At 38.5% G+C, this 10,058-nt stretch overlaps 1 pseudogene; it reads left to right on the top strand.

Moving 5' to 3' along the window:
- Positions 1-2,499: 2,499 nt before the first annotated feature.
- Positions 2,500-4,371, top strand: LOC119508299 (annotated as a pseudogene).
- Positions 4,372-10,058: the final 5,687 nt, after the last annotated feature.

Genomic DNA, 10,058 nt, shown 5'->3' with positions numbered 1-10,058 from the left:
ATTACACTATACAAACAGTGAATCTTAAGTTAAACCATGGATGATAGTTAATAGCACAGTTATAAAATTTTGTTATCATCACTTGTAACAAATGTTCCACACCAATGCAAGATGTTTTTAGTGTGGTACATGTGGAATCCTGTATATTTTGTGTGATTGTTCTATAAACTCACAACTTCTCTAATAAAGAAAAATAAATTGATTGGAACAAAATTCAATCATGCAAACTGAAAAAAGATTAAACTATGGGTCATTTTGGGGATAGACCAGAAAATATCATCTGTGATGGTTAAGTTCATATGTCAACTTGGCAGGGTTATGGTGTTCAGTTGTTTGGTCAAGCAAGGACTGTCCTGATTTTTACCGTGAGGATATTCCATGGATTTAAATCATCACTGCATTGGTTGCATCTATGGCCTATTACATCTATGATCAACAAAGGAGATTGCTATCATCAATGAGAAAAATAACATCCAGTCAGTTGAAAGCCTTAAAGTGAGAACTGATGATTTCAGCAGTCAGAAAGAAGACATTCTATCTCTGCATCAGCCATCCAGCTTCTCCTGGAGAAGTCGTCAAAACTTTCTTCAGCACTCCCAGCTTGTCACCTGCTCTATGTAGTTTTGTTTTGCCCATCCCCATAGCTGTGTGTGCCAATTCCTATAATAAATCTCATAATATTTACATATATACATTCTGTACATATTGGAGACCTAATTTAAAACCAGAAATTAGAATGGGAAATAGCCCCTTAACCTGAACTACAATACTTGGAAGATCATTTTGAAAGGGCTTTAGAACAGACACAAGATAGAACCCTGTATAATCTTACAGCCCTGCATATCAAACATCTACATAGCCCAATTCTCAACAGACCACCTATTGGCAATTACACTTAGAAATATTCTAAACACAAGGGACACTGGAAAAATGATTGTCCTATCTTACAAAAGAAAAAGCAAGACAAAGGAAAATATCTCAATTCAAATCAATGAAGGAGCTCTGAGAAAGAAAAAAAAATCACCCAATTTCCTGCCTTCCTCTTAAATACTAAGGGTGAATTAATTACGAATATAAATGATTAAACTAATGAGCTCATGGTAGATATGGGTGCTACTCTTTGATTATTAAACCCTGATTCCTTTGCTCAACTTCCTCAGAGTAAACATTATACCCATGGTAGTTATTTCAAGTAGATTTTCCCTAACTTCCAGTCCTTAATTGTGACCCTTGAGCCCTTGGTTGAAAAACATTCTTCCTGCTCTGTGATGCCACCCTGGCAAATTTAATAAGGAAAGACTTACCTTGCAAATGGAATTGTAATATTAAATGCACATCAGAGGTTCTTTGAGGTTTCTGAGGACTCTTGTATTCATAATTGTTTTGTCCACTCTGGATATATCTTTACCTTCTCTATTATATTTGATGTGCACAGAAAAATTCTTGACACTGTCCATGACACTATTAGGGATAAATCTACCACGGACATAGGAAAACGAATTGGAACATATTACATTTCAGAGAGTACCTAACAAATCCTACCAATATCCCTTGTAGCTAGAGGCAAAAGGACTCAAGCTTTCTCATATCCCGCAGTAGCTCTTTTTAACACTCCCATACTGCTAGTAAAGGAACGAAATGCACAAGGATATTGATTGTTCAAGACCTCAAGAGTATCAACAAAACTGCTATCCCTTGCTTCCTAGAAGTACTAACACCAAATTCCATCCTGCCAACAATTAGGTCTGAAGCTAGTTTCTTCACTCTAGTAGAACCTTTCTCTGCCTTTTCCTTCTAGAAGAAAAAAGTCAGTACATTTTTGCCTTTACTTGGGAGAACAACAATATACCTGGAGAATCATGCCCCAGGGGTTCACAGAAGTTCCATCATATTTTTTCCCAGGCCCTCAATAAAGACTTAAACTATCTAAACTTCTCTTTTTATTCAATTCTGATACAGTATATAGATGATCTTCTACTTTGTTCAGTGAACAAAGAAGGCTATATTAAGGGTTCTGTTCACTTGCTCTCCATCTTAGCAGAAAAGGGACATACAGTTTCAAAGATAAATTACAATTTTGCCAAAACATAATTATTTAGGGCATGACCTTTTTAAGAAGGTAAAAGCACTCTCTTGACTAAATACTATCGAAACAGGGTTCTAAGCTCCTCACAAAATACAATAGAGAGGATTTGGGGGGGGTCTAACTGGATATTACAGACAATAGATGTCAAATTTTTCTGAGCTTGCAATAACCCTTTACTAATTGGCTAAGTCCTTAGTAAGAAACCCTCTTCTTCAGCAGTGCAAACGGGAACAGCCTTTGGTGCCTTGAAGAAGGCTTCAACAGCCTCCTTCCCTAGGCATCCCTAACCACAAAAGGCACTTTTGTCTAGTTGCACATGGCCAAGTCCTTGTGATAAATACTCAGCTTCATGATAGCCATCAAAAACACATCACTTGGCCAGTGCCGCCCATTCCTCAGTCACCACTGCCACCATGCTCTCTGTGCACATCCCGCTGGCCACCCTGGTGCACCAGCAGCAGCTCCAGCTCTTGGGGCTGCAGGAGTTCAGCCAGGCCAACAAGGAGAACATGCCCCTGGCCCTTGGCAGCACCTGCATTTGGGCCAGCAACGTCACCTGGAAGATCTTCCAGGAGCCCACTGAGCCAGAGAAAACTAAGATACCTGCCCTGTTCTAGTTTGCTAACGCTGCTGGAATGCAAAACACCAGAAATGCATTGGATTTTATAAAGGGGGTTTATTTGGTTACACAGTTACAGTCTTAAGGCCACAAAGTATCCAAGGTAAGGCATCAACAGTGGGGTACCTTCACTGGAGGATGGCCAATGGTGTCTGGAAAACCTCTGTTAGCTGGGAAGCACGTGGCTGGTGTCTGCCCAAAAGTTCTGGTTTCAAAATGGCTTTCTCCCAGGATGTTCCTCTCTAGGCTGCAGTTCCTCAAAAATGTCACTCTTAGTTGCACTTGGGGTATTTATCCTCTCTCAGCTTCTCCAGCACCAGAGTCTGCTTTCAATGGCCGTCTTCAAACTGTCTCTCATCTGCACCTACTGTGCTTTCTTCAGTGTCCCTCTTGGCTATAGCTCCTCTTCAAAATGTCACTCACAGCTGTACTGAGTTCCTTCTGTTTGTCAGCTCATTTATATGGCTCCACTGATCAAGGCCCACCCTGAATGGGTGGGGCCACGCCTCCATGGGAATATCTCATCAGAGTTATCACCCACAGTTGGGTGGGGCACATTTCCATGCAAACAACCTAATCCAAACTTTACAACTTAATCCCCGGTAATATGTCTGCCCCACAAGATTGCATCAAAGAATATGGCTTTTTCTGGGGGGCATAATACATTCAAACCAGCATACTGCCCCCAGTATGGTGGATGAACCACTACTGAGAAAATCCCAGCCACTTTGTCGTCTTTCCAATTGAATACCATGATATTTGGCAGATGAGCCAAATATTTAAGAAAGCTGAGGCTACCTTTTGGACAGCTGAGGAGGTAGATCGTTCCAAGGACATTCAGTACTGGGAAGCCCTGAAGCCTGAAGAAAGATATTTTATATCACATATCCTGGCTTGCTTTGCAGAAAATGATGGCATAGTAAATGAAAACTTGATGGAGCCATTAAGCCAAGAGGTTCAGATTACAGAAGCCTGCTGTTTCTGTGGCTTCCAAATTGCCATAGAAAACATACATTCCAAAATGTGCAGTCTCCTTAACAACACTTACATTAAAGATTCCACAAAAAGGGAATTTCTCTTCGGTGTAATTGAAACATCTTGCATAAAGAGGAAGGCAGACTGGGTCTTGCATTAGATTGAGGACAAAGAAGCTACCTATGTAGAACGTGTCATAGCCTTTGCAGCAGTAGAAGGAATCTTCTTTTCAGGATCTTTTGCATCAATCTTCTGGCTCAAGAAATGAGAATTGATGCCAGGCCTCACATTTTCCAATGAATTTATTGGCAGAGATGAGGGCTTACACTGCAACTTTGCCTGCCTCGTGTTCAAATACTTGCTTCACAAACCTTCAGAACAGAGAGTTAAAGAAATAATTAGCAATACTGTTAGGATAGAATAGGGATTCCTTATGGAGGCCTTGCCTGTGAAGTTGATTGGAATGAATTGCACTTTAATGAAGCAGTACATTGAATTCATGGCTGACAAAATTATGCTGGGACTGGGTTTCAGCAAGGTTTTCAGAGTAGAGAATCCATTTGACTTTATGGAGAATACATTGCTAGAAGGGAAGACCAACTTCTCTGATAAGAGAGTAGGTGAGTATCAGAGGATGTGGGTGATGTCAAGTTCAATAGAAAATTCTTGTACCTTGGATGCTGACTTCTAAATGAACTGAAGATGTATTCTTAGTTTTCTGATTTTTTTCCCTACTCAGCGAAAACAAAACAAAACAAAACAAAAAAGCAGCTACTTGAAACATATTAACCATTCTCCTCTATGAAATGACCCCAATAGGAATATTTGATGGCATCTTTGAAACTGTATGGCTACATCAAAACTAGTTGTGTTATTAATACTAGTGGAGTCATCTAGAAAGAGGCTATCTAAGACACAAGGCTAGTAGGATTTTCATGGAAAAAAAAAATAAAATCACATTACTTGCCTTGCCCAAGATAAAATGGCAGAGTGAGGCATTTCAGGGTTCCACTCCCCAACAGAGATTTGAGCAACCAGCAAATATGGCAGAAACATATTTCTCAAAACTCCAGAAAACAGTAATGAACTATAGTAGCAGAGTGAGAGCTGAATCAAGAATACACTACGTAAAAGTAATAGCAACTTGTGGCACCCTAGTTGCACCACTCCCCCCACCCCCCAACACAGACACACATACACACACACTGGCTCAGCATGGAACAGCCTTCACTCTCAGTGCAGATTCTTGATATCTCCAGAGGGAGCAGAGTAACCCTCTGGTATAAACTGGGAGCATGTACATCTGGCCCAGCCTATCTAGTGGTGGCCTGATAGACTCACCACCCCAGAAATTGCCCTGCATATATAAAGCACTTTCCTGAGCTTTCTGATAGACAGAATGCGATGGGACAACAGTCAAGTCATGCTACTTGGGTGTAAGACATTCTGCAGTACCCAGGACTGTGAGGATAACTATTTCCTAGAGAATTGTAACTGTGTAAGGAGGGGAAACCACCTGTAAAGAATAGATGAGGCATTTGCCCTCTCTCTGTCTCCATGTTTCCTATAAGCACTCCCACTTTTATGCCTGCCTTGGATTCTCAGCTAAATGCAAGTGATTATGAAGGACTCCTTTGCTATAGTAAACTTTGAATTGATAACCTCTGGTTATTCTCATTTGGGTGGTCTTCATTTATTTCAACAATAGCTTTGAAACCATATTATATGAGCATTGTTTTTTCAAAATCAATGTCTTCTCTATTGCAAAATGATAAAATTTTTTGGTATTATGTCAGTAAGAAAACTGCTGGGCTTGTTTTTGCTTAAAATTTTCAATCAACTGTATTGTAGGAGACAACATAGGGTTGTGGCAGAAGGGTGGGCTTTGGACTAGCCAGACCTAAACTCAAATCCTTTTACACATATTAGCTAAATGACTTTGGTGAAGTTACTTAATCTCTAAATGTCTTAGAAGACCAGTTAAGAAGAATATATGAAATATGTGTAATTCAGATTCATACACAAGGTCATTTCCCTCTGTGGTTCTCCCCCACCCCTTCCCCCTACTCAGATACATTGGCAGCATGTTTATGTATGAACAATCTAAAAATAAAATGCTTCTTTTCAAAAACTGTTTTCTTTTTTCTTTTCTCTGTTCTTTGAAAACCATTGTCACTGGAGCAAATTCAATAAGCAAAAGGATAGCGCACTTACGTGTCTCTACTAAGCAACAGTTACTTGATTTTTTTTTCTAGTAAAGGTTTATATGCTAGAAAATTTGTAAATACTTGCTTTTTAAGGGAACTATATGTCTTTCCTAAATCACTAGGTACTGGGTACCGTATCTTCTCCAATTAATTTTGTAGCCCCAATATCTGCACAGTGCTTGGCACAAGGCTGATGCTCATTGTATTTGAAAGGTTATATATGTAGAGGTATGAACAGCTGACTCTCTATCTCCATATAGCATCTCAAAATAAATTTCCAAACTCCATTTACAATTTGAGAAAAAGTTTTAGTAAATCCTGTGAAACAAAGTGTTGCAGTAAGTTCTACTTCTTGGACTCGAAAAACTGGCTGAGGAGATATTTAGATAAGTAACTAATTGTTAAGAACAAAGTTTGTACATTAGCAATGCCTAACTCTTTAATTGTTAGGATATGAAAGTCCCTCTCCAGGACTTGGAGAAACTCATTAATTTATATCTAGCTCTCACAATTGGTTTAGCTTCTGTATATGCAGCAGCTACATTTCCAACATCTACTTTAATTTCACAGATCCAATTACACTTAATTAGATTCAGAGAAAGAAAAAAAATCCAATTATTTGTAAATGTAATTTCTATTCATTATACATATCTCTCTAAAATTTAGTTAATTCTTGTGGTAATAAGTATGTCACAAAGTTATAGATGGGTACTTTAAAAATGATACTGTGATATAATTTATATAGTATCTTTTTTCATAAATCATATAACATATAGAATACTAGAAGCATTTATTGACATTGTGAAAGGCAAACTTTCAAAACGGAGAGAAAGGGATCCATTCAGATTTTATTTACAAAATGTATTTTAGTAGGGCTTTACAGAATAAAGATCCATGTACCCAATTGGATCACCAACTTTGGATACAACTTCAGATAAATTCTCATCAGCAATTTTTTTTTTTTTTTTTATTTCTTAACTTTTTATTCTGGAAAATTTTACAATATACAAAAGAGAAAATACTATAATAAACCCCTATATACCCACCACCCATTTCAATAATTATCAGCTCACAGCTAATCTTGTTTCTTCTGTATTCCTACCCATTCCTCCCATCTTTGCCACTGGATTTTTTTTTTTTAATTGAGACTGTTCAGATACCATACAGTTATCAAAAGATCCAAAGTGTACAATCAATTGCCCATGGTACCATCATACAGCTGTGCATCCATCATCACAATTAATTTTTTTCAATTTTTACATTTTCATTACTCCAGAAAAGAAATAAAGACAAAAAAAGGAAACTCAAATCCTACCGTACCCCTAACCACCCCCCTCCATTATTGATTCATAGTTTTGGTATAGTACATTTGTTACTGTTGATGAAAGAATGTTAAAATACTAACTGTAATATATAGTTTGCAATAGGTATATCTTTCCCCATATGTCCCTCTATTAACTTCTAGTTATAGTGCCATACATTTGTTTTACTTCATGAAAGAGATTTCTAATATTTGTACAGTTAATCATGGACTTGTCCACCACAAGATTCACTGTTTTATACATTCCTATCTATTAACCTTCAGCTTTCCTTCTGGTGACATACATGACTCTGAGCTTAACCTTTTCACCACATTCAAACACCATTCAGCACTGTTAGTTATTTTCAAAATGTGCTACCATCACCTCTGTCCATTTCCAAACATTTATGTTCACCCTAGTTGAGCATTCTGCTCATAATAAGCAACCATTCCCCATTCTTTAGCCTCATTCTATATGCTGGTAACTTATATTTCATGTCTATGAGTTTACATTTTATAATTAGTTTGTATCAGTGAGACCCTACAATATTTGTCCTTATATGTCTCTCTTATTTCACTCAATATAGTGCCCTCAAGGTTTCTTCATCAAACCATTTTTTTCTAATATGGTTTGGTTCACACACCATACATTCCATCCTAAGTAAACAACTGATGGTTCCCTATATAGTCACATAATTATATATTCACCACCATTGTTGCCACTGTCTGTATAAGGACATCTCCATTTCTTCCACAAAGAAGGAGGAAGAGTCAAAGAAGGTAGAGAGACAAAAAAAAAAAAAAAAAAGAGAGAAAAGAGAGAAAGAGAGAACAAAACAAAACAAAACAAAACATGACAGCTAGGAAACAACAAAATGAAAGACAGCATTAAACTAAAGTAGAGTACAGTGTCAGACAACATCACCAACTCCAAGAGTCCCATACCCTTCCCCTATGCCCCCCACATGCATTTAGCTTTCGTATATTGCCTTTGTTATATTAGAGGAAGCATAATACAATGTTTCTGTTAACTATAGTCTCTAGTTTGCATTGACTGTATTTTCCCCCAATCCCAACCTATTTTAAACACCTTGCAATGCTGATATTCATTTGTTCAACCTCATGTAAAAACATACATGTACATTTTACCACAACTGTTGAGTACCCTAGGTTTCACTGAGATATATAGTCTCAGTCTTTATCTTTCCTCTTTCCTTCTGGTGTCCCACATGCTCCTAACCTTCCTCTTTCAACCATACTCACAGTCATCTTTGTTCAGTTTACTTACATTGCTGTGCTCACATCACCCAAATTGTGTTCCAAACCTCTCACTCCTGTAGTTTCCTTTCTCTCTGTAATGCTTCCTTTAGTGTTTCCTGTAGAGCAGGTATCTTATTCACAAACTCTGTCATTGTCTGTCAGAGAATATTTTAAACTCTCCCTCATATTTGAAGGACAGTTTTGCTGGATATAGGATTCTTGGTTGGTGGTTTTTCTCTTTCAGTATCTTAAATATATCACCCCACTTCCTTCTTGCCTCCATGGTTTCTATTAAGAAACCCACATATAGTCTTATCAAGCTTCTTTTGTACATGATGGATTGCTTTTCTCTTGCTTCTTTCAGGATTCTCTCTTTATCTTTGTTGTTTGATAATATTATTATTAAGTATCTTGGTGTAGGCCTACTCAGATGTATTCTGTTTGGGGTATGCTGCACTTTTTGGATCCATAATTTTATGTCTTTCCTAAGAGATGGGAAATTTTCATTGATTATTTCCTCTATCATTGCTTCTGCCCCTTTTCCCTTCTCTTCTCCTTCTGGGACACCAATGACATGTTCATTCCTGCGTTTCATGCTGTCATGCAGTTCCCAGAGATGTTGCTCATATTTTTCCATTCTTTTCTTTATCTGTTCTTTTGTGTGTAGGTTTTCAGGTGCCTTGTTCTCCACTTCTTGAGTGCTTTCTTCTGCCTTTTGAGATCTGCTGTTGTATGTTTCCATTGTTCTTTCATCTCTTGTGTTGTGCCTTTCATTTCCATATATCCTGCCAGTTGTTTCTTGAACTTTCAATTTCTACCTTACGTTTGCCCAGTGTTTTCATTATATATGTCATCTCTTTTGCCATATCTTCCCTAAACTTTTTGAATTGATTTAGCATTAATTGTTTAAATTCCTGTATTTCAGTTGAAGTGTTTGTTCCTTTGACTGGGCCATAACTTCATTTTTCTTAGGGTAGGTTGTAGTTTTCTGTTGTCTAGGCATCTGGTTTCCTTGGTTACCCCAATCAGGTTTTCCCAGACCAGAATAGGCACAGGTCTTGGAAAGAGGCAATGGTATCAGGTCTCCCTGAGGTTGTCTTAGAAGATTGGTACACACTGTGGGGACTCAAGTCACTGTGATTTTCTGCCTAGCAGGTGGTGCCTGCCAGCCTGTAGCTCTAGACTGGTGTAAGGAAGTGTGGCCCATGGCTCTTTTCCCCCAGGCTCTGGGGTCTGGTTCTGAATGAAAGGCGGGTGGTAGAGCTTGGCACTACCTCTTTCCTCTTGGGGAAGATAAACTCCCTAGGGAAAGATCATTAGCATTTGAATAGTCTCTATGACTCTGCTATCTCCACCCTTGTTTGGGTCAGAGGGCTGGGAACTGAAAATGGCTGAGGCTTTCTCCCCTGAGCCATAAAAGGGACAGAAATCCCTGTTTCAGAGCTGGTCTGTGGCCCCCCTCAGTTTCACCCATAGGTCAGAGATAGCACCGGTCCTCTGGGCTTCCCCTCCCTCTCAGAGGTGTTCTCTGGCTCTCCAAGTTCAGTTGTCACCAAAATCCCCTGTCTGCTTGTTGGGGATTCATAGCTTTTATTGAGCAGTCCATATTTG

Source organism: Choloepus didactylus, chromosome 13 (genome assembly GCF_015220235.1).
Source record: "Choloepus didactylus isolate mChoDid1 chromosome 13, mChoDid1.pri, whole genome shotgun sequence".
Classification (NCBI taxonomy): Eukaryota; Metazoa; Chordata; class Mammalia; order Pilosa; family Megalonychidae; genus Choloepus; species Choloepus didactylus.
This window is presented reverse-complemented; position numbering and strand designations above follow the sequence as displayed.